This window comes from Microtus oregoni, unplaced genomic scaffold, assembly GCF_018167655.1.
Source record: "Microtus oregoni isolate MIOR12 unplaced genomic scaffold, Mior012 000033F_ref0000390, whole genome shotgun sequence".
NCBI classification, from domain to species: Eukaryota; Metazoa; Chordata; class Mammalia; order Rodentia; family Cricetidae; genus Microtus; species Microtus oregoni.
In genome coordinates, this window is record NW_024543092.1 from 5,884,435 (window position 1) to 5,901,231 (window position 16,797).

General features: G+C 40.4%; 1 protein-coding gene across 3 annotated transcripts in view; it reads left to right on the forward strand.

Moving 5' to 3' along the window:
• Grm1 (glutamate metabotropic receptor 1) overlaps positions 1–16,797 on the forward strand; it is a 383,399-nt gene that overhangs the window by 68,272 nt on the left and 298,330 nt on the right. The gene's annotated exons all lie outside the window — the stretch shown is intronic.

Sequence of the window (16,797 nt, forward strand, 5' to 3'; positions counted from 1 at the left end):
GTGTAAATCTGCTCATACAGCTTTTCTTGCTTTATAATAGGATTCTATCTGTTTTTATTTTTAATCTTTCATTACTGAATTTCATTTTTGTTATATATGGTAAAGATGCATGTGACCTATGCCCATGTGCCTCATTTTAAAATTTCCAAACAGTACTAAAGCTATTAACATCACATAACAATATCTTGGTCACAAAAACAACAAAGCAAACACTCAAAAACAAAAATTGTACTCTGAGATAAACTTCTTTGAGAATCCAGAGTTTATTCTGATGTATAACTCTGTTCCTGCTGCCTAGCAGGAAGGTGAATCGAAATTCCTTGACTGATTAAAGGAAGGTAAAGAGAGGTAGTTCTGTTTCCAGTCTTACTAGGATGCCGGTGGTTCCAACACCAGGAAGTATAAATTAAAACTCAGCTGTAAGATACCGTTTATCACAATGTTAGTTTGACAACATGCATTTAGTATAAACATGGGAGAGATTATCGGGCATGAGTTGTGTCCTGTCTCAGTCTTCCACCTCTGCCAACTCTCAAGGTTTGACTGATGTTGCCCTCCCTTCTGCCTCTCTGTTAGCCACACGCTACTTTTCCGTTCTTTAGGCTGAGCCTTTAAGAGTCTCCAGGTGTGGGAGATACTTGTTTTATAAATTTAGGATCATATTATTAATATTCGTTGCTGCACTTGCTTGGCTTGTTCAGTTATGTCTTTGAACAGCTTCACAAACCAAGTGACATCACCCTAATTCTTTCTTTGTGGTGGTGGCACAGTAGTTAATGGTGTAATGGAACTGATTAGATTTATCCTCAGAGATACAGCCCTATCTCAGTCCTCCTTGGTATTCATACCTCTGTGTGAACCTTCCTTGAGTGGTGGCTTTGAAGGCAAAGACACACAATATAGTAAAGGGGAGGGGACGGCATTCTCATGACTCTTTGGTCATACAGAACTCAATCTTGTTGTCTAGAGATCCTGGAGACCTTCTTTGTTGGCTTGCCAATAAGTGCCATCCTGGTGCTGGCTACATGGCAACTACTGACAAGCTGAGTGCAGATGCCCAGGGAGAGATGAGGTGGCTTCTACCTAAGAACCATTAAGAATCCAGAGACACATGTCAGGAGACACATTTTGGGGTGACTTCTGCTGCAATCCTAGCCATGGTGTGTTTGTATGTTGCAGGGTAGGGGTATGAGGATTAGAAATGTTAGGTAGGAGGAAAAGAGACACAGGATAGTAACAGGAGGGCAACTCAGCAAATCCCGAATGCTGAATTCTCCTGTGTTTATTTTGCATGCACTTTTATACCCCATACAAAAGGGAGAAAGAAGCCAAAAGACTGCTTTAACATGATACAAAAGAGAGCTGGAAAAATTACTTGCTCCAGTGCTTGAGACATCAAGCCATTAATTCCTGAGAAAAGCATTTGATGTTTGGGGCAATGAACACATCCTAGACCAAGTGTTCAGTAGGCAGATACTCCCTAAGTCAAACCTCCCATTTCAAAAGAAGGAGCAAAAGTATTGCTGAATTCTCTGACCCTTTCAAGGTAGATTGGATCTACCTCTATTGGGCATCTTGATGTCCAAAGCACCAAGTAACCACACCCTACGTCAGGATATCTTGTTTTGTAGCCACACCTGCTGTCAACATCTTTGAAGGAGCAAAACTAATCTCAAACTCTCTGACCTTCAGACAGTGAGAATAGGCTCACATTTTGGGGGTTCCCATAGACACCAATCCCACAGTCTCAAAGAAGGGAATTCTGCTGATGAGCTGAGAGAGAAGGAAGATTCACAGCAGGTGAGCCACATGGTGGGACTTGCAGCTGGGTGACAACTTAATTGTAACCCATGAGACATGACGTAGCAGCCACTGCAGAGCTGTGCCTTCATTGCCAACCCACACTAACCAAGAAATAATAAATGCACGTTGTTTCATACCAGATTTGTCGTCATTCATCACCCTGTAGTAGAAAATTATCCTAACTTTCCTTCCCTTAGATTCTGCTTGTGTGTATGTGTGTCACTGGCTACTGTTAGTTAGGCTTTATTGTGGTTCTGTGATTAAAACTCAGAGCCTTGTCCATACTGCTGTGTAGCCCTGGTTGACCTAGAACTCACGGTCATTCTCCCTTGTCTTTGTCTTCCATCTTCCAAGGGCTGAGATTACAGGCATGCGCCATCAGGCCAGCTCTTTTCTGTTGTACTAACCGGTGTTAGAGTGCTTTCTTCATCACTTCTGAAAACTCACAGTTTGCCAGCCATGTTCCAAGTGTGTATTGTTTACTGCAGCTGCAGTAGTGGTGGACTCCAGTAAAACTTTTATCTTCAGCCTTTAACTAAAAAAGATTGCTATATGAATCTATATTTTACTACCTGCTAGTGAGTTAGAACACGTTTTTATGTTTTTTGATCACAGGGGTTGCTTCTTCTGTGAGATGATCTTTCAAATTCTCTGTGGTTTCCCCCTGCAGGTTATTTAAATTCTTTTATTATTCATTTTTTAAGTGTGTGTGTGTGTGTGTGTGTGTGTGTGTGTGTGTGTGTATAGTATAAATGCATGCATATGGGGCACACGACCCTGCAGACATAAAGAGATCAGAGGATGATATTCAGTGTCCCACTTTATCACACTTTACTTAATTCATTTGGACAGGGTCTCTCATGGAAACTGGGACTAGGCTGGTGTCCATCAAACCCCAGCAAACTTAGCTCTTGTAGACCAGGCTGGTATTAATGGCATGCACCACCTGGCTTGCAAACCTCTTGTCTATGACTTTCAGAGTGCTTGGCTACAGGCACATTTGTCCAAGTCTTTTTAAAGGATTTGAACTTAGGTCTGCATGTTTTTGGAGCAAGTATCCTTATCCATCTCTCCAGTTCCTGGAGCTGACGATTCCTTCGAGATTCCTTTTTAATAGGTCCTGCTGTACTATAGGTATTAAATTGCCTGATTATCTGTTGCAGAATGTTTTCATTTTATTTAATTTTTAGACAGAAGTTCACTGTGTACTCCAGAAGGCCTGGGACTTGCTATGTAGAGAAGGCTGGCCTTAAACTCATAGAGATCCACCTGCTTCTGCCTACTGAGCGCTGAGGTGGAAGGACCATCATGCCTGGCCTTGTTGACTTTTTGTCTCTCACTTAGTATATCCTGATTACAGCTCCCCCACTCCTCTTTGTTTCTCCCCATCTTCCCTCTCATCCAGATTTACCCCTTTTCTCTTTCATTAAAAAACAAACAGGCTTCTAAGGGATTCTAATAAAATAAGATAAAACAAGAACTGATACATTAGACCAGGACAAAACATACAGAAGGAAAAGAGCCCAAGGAATGTTAAATGAAATAGATCCAGATTCAGAGATCCACTTGTTTACACATTCACAAATCCCATTAAAACACTCAGCTGAAGCCATAGTCGACATAGGACCTGTAGGGTAAAAAAAAAAGAGAAAATATATAAGTAAAATAAAAATATGACAAGACTAAAATAAAGTCCTGACATCTCATTATGAGACAGGGAACCTAGGGTGATGCTGTTGAGTTCATTCTCTGTTCACCATCTAGTGCTGAACATGTAGCCTACTACCATTGAGAGTAGTTTCTTTACAGTAATTTATTTTCCTTGGTCACTGACAAGTTTCCATATTTCATTTATGTCTTGGGCCCATGCCGCCAAAACATAGACAGTCATTACATATCTATAATAGCAACTGCCTTAATATATAATAGAGCACAATTATAGACTTCATATGCAATATGTACTTAAAATAGCTATTATATAGAACCTGGTAGTTGACATAACCATGATGGTTTTATATTTAATAGTTACATATAGGTATTATTAAGCATGTTAGCTGTGTTATTTCCCCCACATATCCTCAAATGGTTTTTATAAGCACTAGAAATCGTTCAGGTCTTTGAGGATAAGTCCCTGCTTACTTTCTCTATGTGTCTATGTGCTCTTCACATGTATTTTCAGGGGTCTTCTCGGCAGCTTATAGATCATAGTTCTTTTGGTGAAGCCTTCCAAATTGCTTTTGTGCCCCCAATTCCTTTCCTCTAGTACCCTGCAGTGGGCTTTTTACACTCTTTCAAGTACTAACTACTTAACCATCTCTTCCCCTTCAGGTCTCTCTTTAGGAGAAATTAGACTCAAACTTTTTTTTTTTAAATTTCTTTCTAGCCTAGCTTTGAAGATCTTCTTCTTTGTTATCTTTCTAGCTTGTGTCTTCAGATCTCAATATTTTTCAAAGGAAAACTCCCTCAGTTTGGATTACTTGGGTACATTACTCTTGTTCATTATCCCTTTGCTTCTGTTCTAATACTAACACCAACATGTACTGAGTGAGCTAGTCCAACCCTTTCTTCTTGGTCTTTAATACATGGAATGTTTAACAAAAGTTTCCTCCTGGCAAAGCATTTACAATGCCCTCTCAATCCAGGAGAGTACAGGCATCTTTGTCGCTCTCTCCCCTCTTGCCTTATTACCCAAGCTGTTCTCCAACTCCCAGGATCAAGTGAATCTCCTATGTCAGCCTTTTGACTGATGGCAACAGCATTGACCTTCTTTTCGCCTTCCCCATAGTATCCTACTCCTTGTTGAGTTTAATTAACAACCTCTATACCCCCTTTGTGTGTAAGGATGAAGTAAGTCTCTAAAACCCAAAGTCAAGTTTTATTTAATAGTGAATCATAACTTCTTTGAGGCCATGCATTTCCCATGATTTCTAAAAGCGTATAAACAGTCTCAATGACACCAACAGTTTAGATTCTATATGATTTCCTTTGTGTATTTCCATTCAGAACAAATGGAGGTATAGAATGTGTTGCAGCATTGTAAACCAATTTACCTAAGCCTGGCGTACGATTCACCTTAACAGAACTCTATAATCGGTCACTTTGCTGTTGGTGCGCTGTGAAAATGAGTCTGCATATTTGACTGGGGAAATGCAAGAGAATCAGTCAAGCTGGATGCACCCCTGACTCTGTCTCTTTACTGGGGAACAAGCAATTCTTTAACCTATGATTTCATCCCTGTCCCAACGGCCTGCTTTAAACCATAATTTTACTGGCATAAGTCAGGTCAAGTTCAGCTGCATAGAACTATCAAGACCATGATTACTAAGCCTCACATTCCCTCAACAATTAAGGAACAGCCACAAAGTGACAATAAAAGCTACAGAAAGCCAATAAAGTCCAATTCATGTGGCCTTGGTGGCTAAAGGCTTCCAGTCTGTTCTTCTGTGTTGTGGCCGAAGAACTGGTAAATTAGGAAACAGAGAGAAATGGTAAATAAAATTTTTCCAGACAATGGAAGAAAATCCAAGAAAAACAAACAAATGAAAAACTAAAAAGCCAAGTCCCCAAACCACAAAAATTAAGGCAGGAATTAAAGCAGATAATGAATAAAAAGTTCATTTTTTTATCATTATTGACAGCTTAGAGATATTTTTTTTTACCCCACAACAGCCACACAGCATCTCCTGTATGTTTCCCAAACTTGAAACTGAGCTGGACCAATAGCCAACCAGTACTTCCTCTCTTCTAGGCTTCCCCACAATCTGAGAACAGAGCTCAGTGCTTACAACATCTTGGCTTGCAGTCACAGAACGTTTGTCGTAAAGGATGAAAAGAAATGATAAGTATCCTAAGGCTACTGCACTCTGCAAAAGACCGGACTAACCTTTCTGTCTTAGTTTCTTCCTCTCACTGTCAGGGTCAGAGAACTTGTTCCTCCTGTAGGCAAGAGAACGTGATACGCAGAGAGTACTGGGCTGGGATACAGAATGTGCTTCCTACTACGGAAATGCTAGAAGCTGGGGGTGAAGAGACAGGTATGCAAGCACTCCTTACAACGGCAGAATGTTAACAAATTAAAACCCAAGCAGGCTCAGTGAAGGCTACCATTCTGTCTTGTAGAAAATCTGGATCTCTCCATAGATTTAATTTACCCATCCGGCCACGTACAAGCAGTCATGATGCTCACTGAGAGAGCTTCCTACAGGGAACATGGAGGATTGATGCCAGGAGCAGCCTGGGAAGCAGAACCAAGAGGAAGTAAATGAAAAGTGTAAATTTCTTTTAACTTTGTAGGCAATGTGTCCTCCCTTTGCAACACTGCCCAGTAAAAATTAGGTCATTTCTGTGCCATCAAATTGCTTTATTTTTCTTCCCTCCCGAGAGTGAAACAATTTATGGGGCTCTTGCTGAAACTTGCCTAGTATCAGTTTCCTCTGTTTTTCAAGAGATCGGAATATGATATTAAATTTTGATTGAGGAAAGACTGTGGTGAGCAGAAGTAAAATCTTTTTACCACATAATTCATCCTAGCTATTATTTTATAATTTAGAATCCAGGACTCTTGTTTCTAACTTAGAATCTTCTTGAAAACAGAGCCAATATCCATAGGCATAGGCCTTATCATCTAACACTACAACATCTTTATTGAATTTGCTCTTACTGTGAACATTTCATATAACGCTTTAAAAGTTATTGATCTTCCTAAAAGACAATCCAAATGTAGTCCTGATTTATGTTTAGAGTGAACTCCTATTTTGGTCAACCTTCTCTGGGTGGGAGGATGTGCCCCACTGACTTTTCTCACTAGCCCAATAACTGAGAAAGATGGGAAAATAGAACATTTAAAAGTCCCTTTGCATTTATTTCTTTTCTTTTTATTTGCACATATTAATTGTACAAAAGTCTAGGTTTAATTATATCATATATTGTACATATATAATGTACAGTGATCATATTCATACATATGTACAAAGCACACACACATACACACAAACATATACACAGTTCACGTACCACCACCCACTACCACCACCACCATCATCACCAAGAAAGGAAAGAAAACTAACACTTTAAGCAGAGTTTCCAGCATTCTGTGCACATTTCCATGGTACTGTGGACTACTCCCAGACTGTACGGAATGGCAGGTCTTGTACGTATAGTCCCTCTGTGCCCCTTGCTTCTCAACCAATTGCTCTTCTAAGCACTCATTATCAATGTCCCAGGCTTGCTTTGTGGTCCTGGAAACAATATGTATGTCCTCAACAAAAATTCCATCTATTTGGTCTGTGCTTCTGTGCCTCATCCCACTAGTTGCCAGGTAGCTATCGTGTTTCTCTCTTGCCCTTCAGTGTCAAGGGTCTATTGTCTATTATTTCAATCATCTTTGAATGCCTGGTAAGACCTCCATAGTGATGTGGGAGTCTGCTGTTTTGTGTTGATTTCATTGGTTAAATAAAGAGACTGCCTTGGCCCTTTAAAAGGAAAGAAAATTAGGTAGGCGGAGTAGACTGATCAGAATGCTGGGAGAAAGAAGTTGAGTCAAGGAGTCGCCATGATTCTCCCACCAGACACAGACGTAGGTTAAGATCTTCCCTGGTAAGACACCTCGTAGTGTTACAGGGATATTAGAAATGGGTTAGATTGATATGTAAGAGCTAGCCAATAAGAGGCTGGAACTAATGGGCCAGGCAGTCTTTAAAAGAATACAGTTTCCGTGTAATTATTTCGGGTGTAAAGCTAGCCGGGTGGCGGGACACAGCCCGCCGCCAATTACAACACCATAGTGTGTGGTTCAGAGGAGATTTTGAAAAATGTGTTTGATGAATGAAGAGATTCAGTTCCTCCATAAGGTTAATGAGAGAAAGCAGCCTGGATTCTGAGGTGACAGTTTAAGGTGACCCTTTATGCACTAAGACTAGAGGCATCATGGCTTTCAGGATTTTAAGTGTCCTCCTGGCCTGAGCTGGTTGACCTGATTCTCCTAGAGCTTGTCTACTCCATTTCACACTGCTCCAGCGGTCACCGACTTCTGCCATCCCTGGCAATATTCTGACTCCAACACTCAGATTCATTACCAGTTCACTAAGACTACTATTTTAAGATAATTAGACTGAGTATAGTCTTACATTAACCTAAAACCTAGAGTTGTCCAGGTTCCATTTGCCTTTGCCTAAATCTTCCTTTCATATGTATTCTGTTTTGCTCAGTTTTATTAAGATACATTTGGTTTATAGAACTGCACTTGTTCAATATATACAATTTGGTCAGTTTGGACATATCTATACATCTGTGATACTGTTTTTTTGTCATTATCTTAAGACCCATTTGCTTTTATAGATTCGGGGGAATGGAAGATATCTGGAACCTAGTCAATTTGGCTTATGTAATTTTATGAGGATCATATTGAGTGTCAAGAGAGGAAGGGGCTTGTTGAAACATAGATGTTAGTTGCAATCATTAGCAACTGGAATGGGTGGGCGGGTACATCTCCAGATGCTGCTCTGCTTTAAGAGATTCAGCTATTAGTCCACATACTTTGTATGTAGAAACTTTTTGCTTTTGGCATGCAACATTAGTTTAATTCATTGAATTATGAGAATAAAAGGTATCACCCTCCTCTAAACCCCTTGTTCACTTGCGCACATGTGACCCGTGATCACACAGACAGCTCTTTGCATCTTGCAATGTAGTAAAAGGAGCGGCGGGGCTGCGTCCCCGGCACCCGGCTGCCCCCATGGCTAGCTTTACCTGAAATAATTACACGAAAACTGTATTCTTTTAAACACCGCTTGGCCCATTATATCTAGCCTCTTCTCGGCTAGCTCTTGTACCTGGACTAGCCCATTTCTTATAACCTGTGTAGCCCACGAGCTGGCTTACCAGGAATGATCTTAACCTGCATCTGTCTGGAGTGGGAGAATCATGGCAACTCCTGAGTCAGCTTCTTTCTCCCAGCCTTCTGTTCTGTTTACTCCACCTACCTATGTTTTAACCTATGAGGGCCAGCCAAGCAGTTTCTTTATTGCTTAACCACTGAAATCAACAGATTGATATATGACACTCCCACATCATTGCAACTGACTGAGAGATGCTGATTGGCTGTTTATGTTTATTAAGAAGAGATAGTTGGAAATTCATCCTAGCACCATGTTCCAGTAATAAAACTGATGACATAACTTTTTAGCTAAGAGAGCGTTTTGACTCTCACAAAAAGGATAATCTGTTTCAGTGTTAAGTAGCATTTAATGGTATCTGTTGAGATGCATTTGGTCTCTAGCACATAAAACAGATGATATCTGGTCTGGAAACACTCTGTGAGTTTACTTTTACTCACAGAATGTTGCTTCCTTAAAAAAATTCATATTCTTCTAAGCCAGGGAATAATTATGTTACATTATATAACCAACAATAGCAAACTGAGGAAATAAATGGCTTGGGTTAAAATGTGGCTCTGTTTATGGGAAACATACTTTAAAAACTTGGTGTTGTACATACTTACACTTTGCTCAGAAATAAAAACAGACAGTCTGTGGGATATTATATTACTTTTCAGAGGAAGTTTTGCTTAATGGGGAATTTTCAAAGTAAATTCTGCCTCTTCTTTTTTCCTACAGCTTGCAGACACTGTCTCCGTAAACTCTCTAAATCTTCATTTTAAAATGTTACCTTATCTGGGCTACGGAAATGGCTCAGTTGGCAAGGTTTCTACCATATAAACATGAAGACCTGGGTTCAGATCCCCAATACCCATGCAGAAAGTCTGACACAGAGCTATACATTTAACTCCAGGGCTAGAGAGAGAGCAGAGGTGTAGGATTCCTGAAGTTCATCAGCCAGATAGCCTAGTCATATTGGTTAGCTTCAAGTGAGAGACCTTGCCTTAAAATAATGAGGAAGGATGTCTGATATTGACCTTTGAACTCTCTACATGAACATAGGTCACACACACACATAGACACATAGCTATCTTACCTTAAATTTATTTATTCATTTATTTATTTATTTTAGTTTTTCGAGACAGGGTTTCTCTGTAGCTTTGGAGCCTGTCCTGGCACTAGCTCTTGTAGACCAGGCTGGCCTCAAACTCACAGAGATCCGCCTGCCTCTGCCTCCTGAGTGCTGGGATTAAAGGCGTGCGCCACCACTGCCCGGCTCTTACCTTAAATTTATATTTTGACTAAATTAGTTCACTTTTTGATGGTCTGAAAAAATCTCAGTAGAAAAATTTTGGTTGCATGAATAGAACAAATATATAAAGACGTAAGATAGTGTTTGCTTGAACACGGTAGGAAGCATCTATGGAACAAAAAAACATGGGCAAGGAAATTTGAAGAGAAGAGAATTTCACAAAGGCTTATAATTCTGAATTTTTTTCTCACTGTTCTGGGTCATATTATTTGGTCTCATGTTATATTCAATTTTACTCATGGTCCTATAAAACCTAAGACTTTCTCCATGTTATTATGGATTAATTTTGCTATATATTGACTACTTCTCCTAGGTTTGTGTGTTGGAAATTTACACTCAGTCCAACAGAGTGGGGAGATACAGCTGACTAAGAGGCCACAGGTCACAAGGGCTTTGTCCTTCTGAATGGATCCTTGCTGTGTTAAAAATGGGTCAATTGTTGTGAGTGAATTTAGCTCCCTCTTGTCCCTTTGGTCGTTGCCCTTCTGCCTTTGTGGGATGAAGCAGCATTAAGGACCTAACCAGACAATGGTGCTGCATTTTTGAACCTCTTAGCTCCACAAGTCAAATAAATCTCTACTCCTTATAAATTACCATCTTAGATAGTTTATTAGAGAAAATGGGCCAAGTCAGCTTCCAGGTTGCCTATGAATATCTTCTCCTTTTATACTCCTTTACAAACCCAATACTCTAGATTTATGATACTTTGAACACTCCAAGAACATCTCATTCAGGGTCAGACCTGAATCATATGCAGGTTCATTCAAATGTCACTTTGTTTGATTAAACAATCTCAATTATATATCACTATATTGTACCACTAACTACTTTAGTGCTTACATCTCTTTGGTTTATGGATAATTCATTTCACATTGACTTTTTGAACTAAATTTGGGTGGTTTCTTTATTGGCTACTTGTTATTTTCCTGATTATCATTTACACATTTCTACATAATGCGATTGCATAGATAGAGAACATTGTCTATATAATTTGTTAAGAATCCACAAGGTAAATCTGCCTTTCTGTATATTCTTACCTCCTTTCCCCAGAACTTTCACTTTCCTGCCTCTGTAGTAGTAGTGTCCTTGCTCATCTTTTGATTTCCCAGTGAAATACACATCTCTAAGCAAAAAGTTTATTTTTTTTTAAAATTTCAACTTTATACAGATAGATATATTACATTTATTCTTTGATACCTTTCCCTTCTCCCTTAACCTTAGGGTAGTAAAGGTCATTCGCATGCTTCAATGTAAATTTGGTTTGTACATTCATTTAAAATATTGCACTACCCTCTCATTCCTTGACTGTAAGACAGAGAGCACTCAAGCCAGGGTTAGTCTAGATGCTTCTTCCTTGATGGCTAGCTTTTATAATTCTAGCATGTGCTATTGAGGCTGATAGGAGAGAAAAGATATTGATGGTCTTATCCCTATGAATTTTAATTCCAATCTTCCAGATAAGATGAAACAACTGATGTGATAATGGCACAGCTGTTATGGAGGCCAGCTGACTGTTCTGACTAATTTGAAGTCCACGCCACAGGGTGGGAATAATGCCTTATACTATAAACCCAATCAAAAACCCATAAATGGGAAGTCGTAAGTCATCATCACCAGGCAAGAACTTACTACTATTGTTTAGCTAACTCTAAATAGCATTAATTGCCTTCTAAGCACTATTTGTACCTATTTGTATGTCTTCATTTACTGATAATTCTCCTGACTTTGCTGTGTATTGAAACTGACTACTGCTTTTCAAATATCTTTTCTACGTAGTGATTGCCTTTAAATCCTTTTTTCTTTTTAAAATGGAGTCTTAGGATAAGTGTAAATGTTCTAGGATACCTATTATTATAATAAAACACCATGATCATAAGTAGTTATGGGGGAAAGGCATTATTTCATTTTATAGCTTGAATCCAAGCTCACATACCTGGGAAGTTGGAGAATTGTCTCTATCAGAAGAGCCTGTGGTATGTCTGTTGGACATTTTCTTGATTGCTAAGTGATGTAGGAAAACTCAGGCCACTGTGAGCTGTTCCATCCCTAAGCAGGTGGGTCTGGACTATATGAGGTAGGTAGTTGTACTTGAACCTGGTAGGTTACCTATTTTTTTCTCATGTTGTAAAATTAATCATTCTAGGTTAGTGCCTTGTTGTCAGTCCCAAAGATAAAAGGAGAAAGACCACAGATTCAAATCATCATGGCCAAATTAATTAAAGCAAGCAATTGATTATAGCAAGCTTCTTTATCCATGCACATCCACTGCCTCCTCCATAAAACAGGGTCTGAGAGGTTAGCATTGGACATGAGGAAGAAAAGGTCCTTATAACTCAGGGGTAGGGATTTTCCAAATGGGAAATTTGGTGGGCAAAGTAGGTGGGATTGCAGGAGAAGAACATAAGCATAACAAGTTAGTCATAATGACTTCCTGAACAAAGACATGGTTGCAAGGTGGACATAACGAGGTAGTAATAACAACAGGTTGTCTTAACAAGGTAGTCATAGGTAGGATTGCAAGATGGTTATAAACAAATCTTTGATACAAAGGAATATTGCTGTTTTCTCGAACAGGCAGTACAGAATCATTTATAATTAAGGTTACAGGTGGGGCATAAATCATAATCATCAACAAGAATGAACCTAGTTTTATCTTTATTATAAGGTATCTTTCAAGTCTAAGATGGAAACAGGTTTGAAAGAGACCCCTGAACAGTGGAGGCTTCCTCCCAGACCCTGGATTAGGCACAAACCACACTCAAACACCTGTTCTCACAGAGAGATCCTTTCCAATGGAGAAAAAGAATTAAAGTTGCTGCTTTCTGACTCAGGCAGACAAACAGCAGCAAATGATCTTGCAAGAGAAAAAGGGAAGAAGGTCTGTATTAGAATGGGCCAGGGTGTGGTAGTATATTTAGATTGGGCATGTTAATTAGGTGAACCAAAGGGGGCTTTTGATTGCTGGACTTTAATATTTTGTCATCTGAACCTTGGTAATCAGCCTCAGGAGGAAGAGGTGACTGAACAAGGGAATAGACCTTGATGACTAACATTTTTTTTTCTATTCTTTTAATGTTTTTAGTAAGACAGAGGGAATGGGAGAGAAGGACAAGGCCTGCCAGAGCCGTGCTCACCATGTTTGAGCCAGCTCGACGGGACTGTGTGTTTTGAGATTGTCTGAGAAAGGGTCACATAAGTACCCATTTCCTGAATTTTTTTCAATGTCCAAATAATGGGAAGAAATAAAGGTAAAGAATTGATGATCAGATGCTTTGGAACCAAGTAGAGATTTTTTTTTTTTACTAATTTATCTTTTCATTTTCACAAAATAAAGTACTGAGCAGTGCACTTCATTAAAATCAACCGGAGAACAATTAAACATTGAAATTGCTGTCACTTCAGTCTTCCCAAATACAGTGCCTTTAGATCTCCGTGGTGGGAGTCTCTGTGCAGCTTCTGTGAGGTCCTCTTGAGACGTGCCAGAAGCCAGAGGGTTAAAATCAAAGTTGTAAGGTCACAACACACAATTTATCAGCAAACATTTTGAAATGAGTAATTTGCCATTTTCTTTACCATGATGTAGCTGTATTTAGTGACACAGAAATTCCTGTCAGAAATTTATGGACTTAGGAGAGTGGCTTATGAATTCCATTTATTTATTTAGGATCAGGAACTGAAGCTAGAACCTCATGTGTGCAAGGTAAACCCTATACCACTGAGCTCCAGTGCCGTGGAGACACCAGGGCATTTGCTCTACTTGTCAGAGCATTATTGAGGTCAGAGAGGTCAAGCTGGTCCTCTGAAGCAAGGACAGGGTCTGAGGACAAGCAGTTTTCATTCTGCCTCAGTAAGGATGTCCTCAGAATTCCCTGTGGTGTCAGCTGAGGCATCCACAGACTCTACATCACAGCTTGGCTTCCTCTGCCAAATCTCGCTTCTTTCTTTTTCTTTCCGCTCTCTTCCACAGGCTTGATGCAGGAGCTTTCAGCAGTAAACATCCTGCATGCTAATCTCCACCTCCGAATCTGCTCCTAGGGAGTTTTACCTGCAACACCCACCACATAACAGAGGCTGCTGCTATGCCAGGAGGGAGGCATAGTATGAATGGAAACGCCTTTCTGCTTGCACAGGAAATCCACAAAGGTCACCAAGTAAACAGCCTTCATTTTGGCAACATTTATTCATCAAGTGCTCTCAGGGATACAGTGATGATTAAGATAAGATTCTTGTTTTCTGTGGAGGGAGAGACACAAAGGAACAGTTTATAAAGGAATAGTGTCAGTACTGTGGACGAGGACTGCACATGGCTTTGGGTGTGCAGACAGGGGAGTGATGAAAATTGCTCCAAAATCCCTGAACGTTTCATGGCACAAAACATTATGGGGAAATTAAAGAGTAAATCTAGAAAGGGAACTTTAGGCTGGGGAGCAGGATATGAAAGACAAAACCAAAAGGTAGTGCAGAGGGTTGGGAGGTAGGTTTGCCCGATAGCTAGCTATATTAGCTGCCGGGTTAGGAAGTATGGCTGAGGAAGAGCCCTCATTAATAACATGTGTCTTAGGAAAGTTGACCCGAGCTAGAGAAGAGGCTGGTGCCTAGTGAAGTACGTGAGAGGAAGAGCTGAAGATACCGCAAAGGACACTGATGACTCCTCTGGAGAGTCTGGAGGAGGAACAATATGCAGAAATCACTGAGAAACCAGCCACATGACAGCAGTGGGCGTGGGGATGGGATGAGCAGAAATGTGATGGAGTAGAGAGAATTTCCCAGAGGCACAGTGTTACTTACCCAGAGATGCTCCTATGTCTGAAGCACAATGGACAAACATGTAGTAGGAGCTGCGGGCTGTGTTCCTGCCACCCCAGCTCCTGGTTGCCTGGCTAGCTTTAAACCCGAAATAACAACACACAAACTGTATTCATTTAAACACTTCTTGGCCCACTAGCTCTAGCCTCTTATGGGCTAATTCTCATATTTTGCCTGACCAAGTTTTAGTAATCTGTGTAGCACCAGTCTTACCAGGAAAGATTCAGCATGTCTGACCTGGCGGCTTGCTTCATCGTGTCTGCCCGGGAGAGGGGAGCATGGCCTCTGAGCTCACTTCCTCTTCCTCCCAGCATTCTGTTCTGTTTACTCCTCCCACCTATGTTTTAATCTATGAGGCCAAGCAGTTTCTTTATTACTTAACCAATGACCTTCCTCCATCACAAACACATGGGGGCCTATGCAGAAATGGAATGCCACAGGACCGAAAGCAACACACAACAGATAGGTTTGTGCAAGAGAAAGCAATAAATCTCACAGTAGGATAGTTCAACTGGAAACAGGAGATTGTTATGCCCAAATCCAAGAAGTCCCCGTGAAAGCCAACAAGGAGACCAAGTCCCATATGTAAAAGCAAAGAGCCTTTATTTTAATCAAGTTTGCAAACTCAGTTTCTCCGCATGTCCAACGTTTTGGAATAACCGGAGAGTCCCGAGCTCAATTAGAATTGGGTTTTTATAGTAGTAAAGGTGGGGGGTGAGGGGTTTCTGAGGTTCAGGACCCCTGATTGGCTGACATTTGTCTAGGGCTGTCCTGATGAATGTGCACTGGCAGATGATCCTATCTACAGCGGTTGGGATGTTGGGCATTTCCTTTGAATAGTCTGTTCTTGGGTGGTGGTCAGGTCCTGCAACCAGGTATTGCCTCAGGGTAAACTACTGAGACTCAGGCCTCTTATTAAATTTATCGAGGATCAGTTATACTCTGGCAGGTGATAAATGGTTGGAAATAAAAAACTTCCTTTGGGTGACCTATCCATACTTAGCTTATCATGGCTGGTCCCCAAAGAGACAAATTCCAAAGACATTTTCAATGACAGAAAGTTCTTAGCCATGCCTGCTTAGGTAGCATCAATGTGAAAGACAGCTAGCATGTCAGTCATAAGGAAAGAGGTGATCTGAAGTGGTCATGTGACTGACCTGCTAGCGTCTGCTAATCTGAAAAGTTGTTTGTTGACTGGAGTATGTTTCATGAGCATTTTCTTGGGGTCCCTTGTGTTATCCATTTCTGGTTTTAAATTTTTTTGTGAGTGATATAATTTATATCTCACAATAACTAGGGTTACAAAGCCAAGCAATTGGAATGATTGATCCTCGAGTCTGAGTGGCTTTTGCTGGGACTTTTTGGTAGAGTGGTGATTGGTGGGGGTCTGGTCATCCTGCATGCAGGAGCTAAACAAACAGGATGTGGGTTTGTGAAGCCTCAGTTCTGCTGAATGAGGGGATGGGAAGAATGAAGATGGCACTTTCGAGTAGGTAATCCACAGAGCAGCATTAGTTCTGGGGTGAGGTCTTCACTTTAAATCTCTAGTATATGCCGGGTGGTGGTGGCACATGCCTTTAGTCCCAGCACTCAGGAGGCAGAGGCAGGTGGATCTCTGTGAGTTCAAGGCCAGCCTGGTCTATAAGAGCTAGTTCCAGGACAGTTACGGCTGTTACACAGAGAAGCCTTATATCAAGAACCAAAATAAATAAATAAAAATAAAAATTCTAACATAAATAAGTAGACAGGAATGGATAAGCATACATTACGCATAATCAAAGAAACTGTCATATGCAGTGACTGAAAGGTCATTATGTCAAGTGCTTTTAAAAATCCAGGGTAATGAATGCTTTGCTTATAGTTATTCTGACCCTAATGAGTGACACTTAGAGACTTGTAGTTGTGAAGGGACTACATGTAAAAGAATACAAGAAAACTCTGTAGGGACAAGCGGTTTCAATACATGCTGTCAACCTCTTTCCTTCGTGGAATTGAAATCTT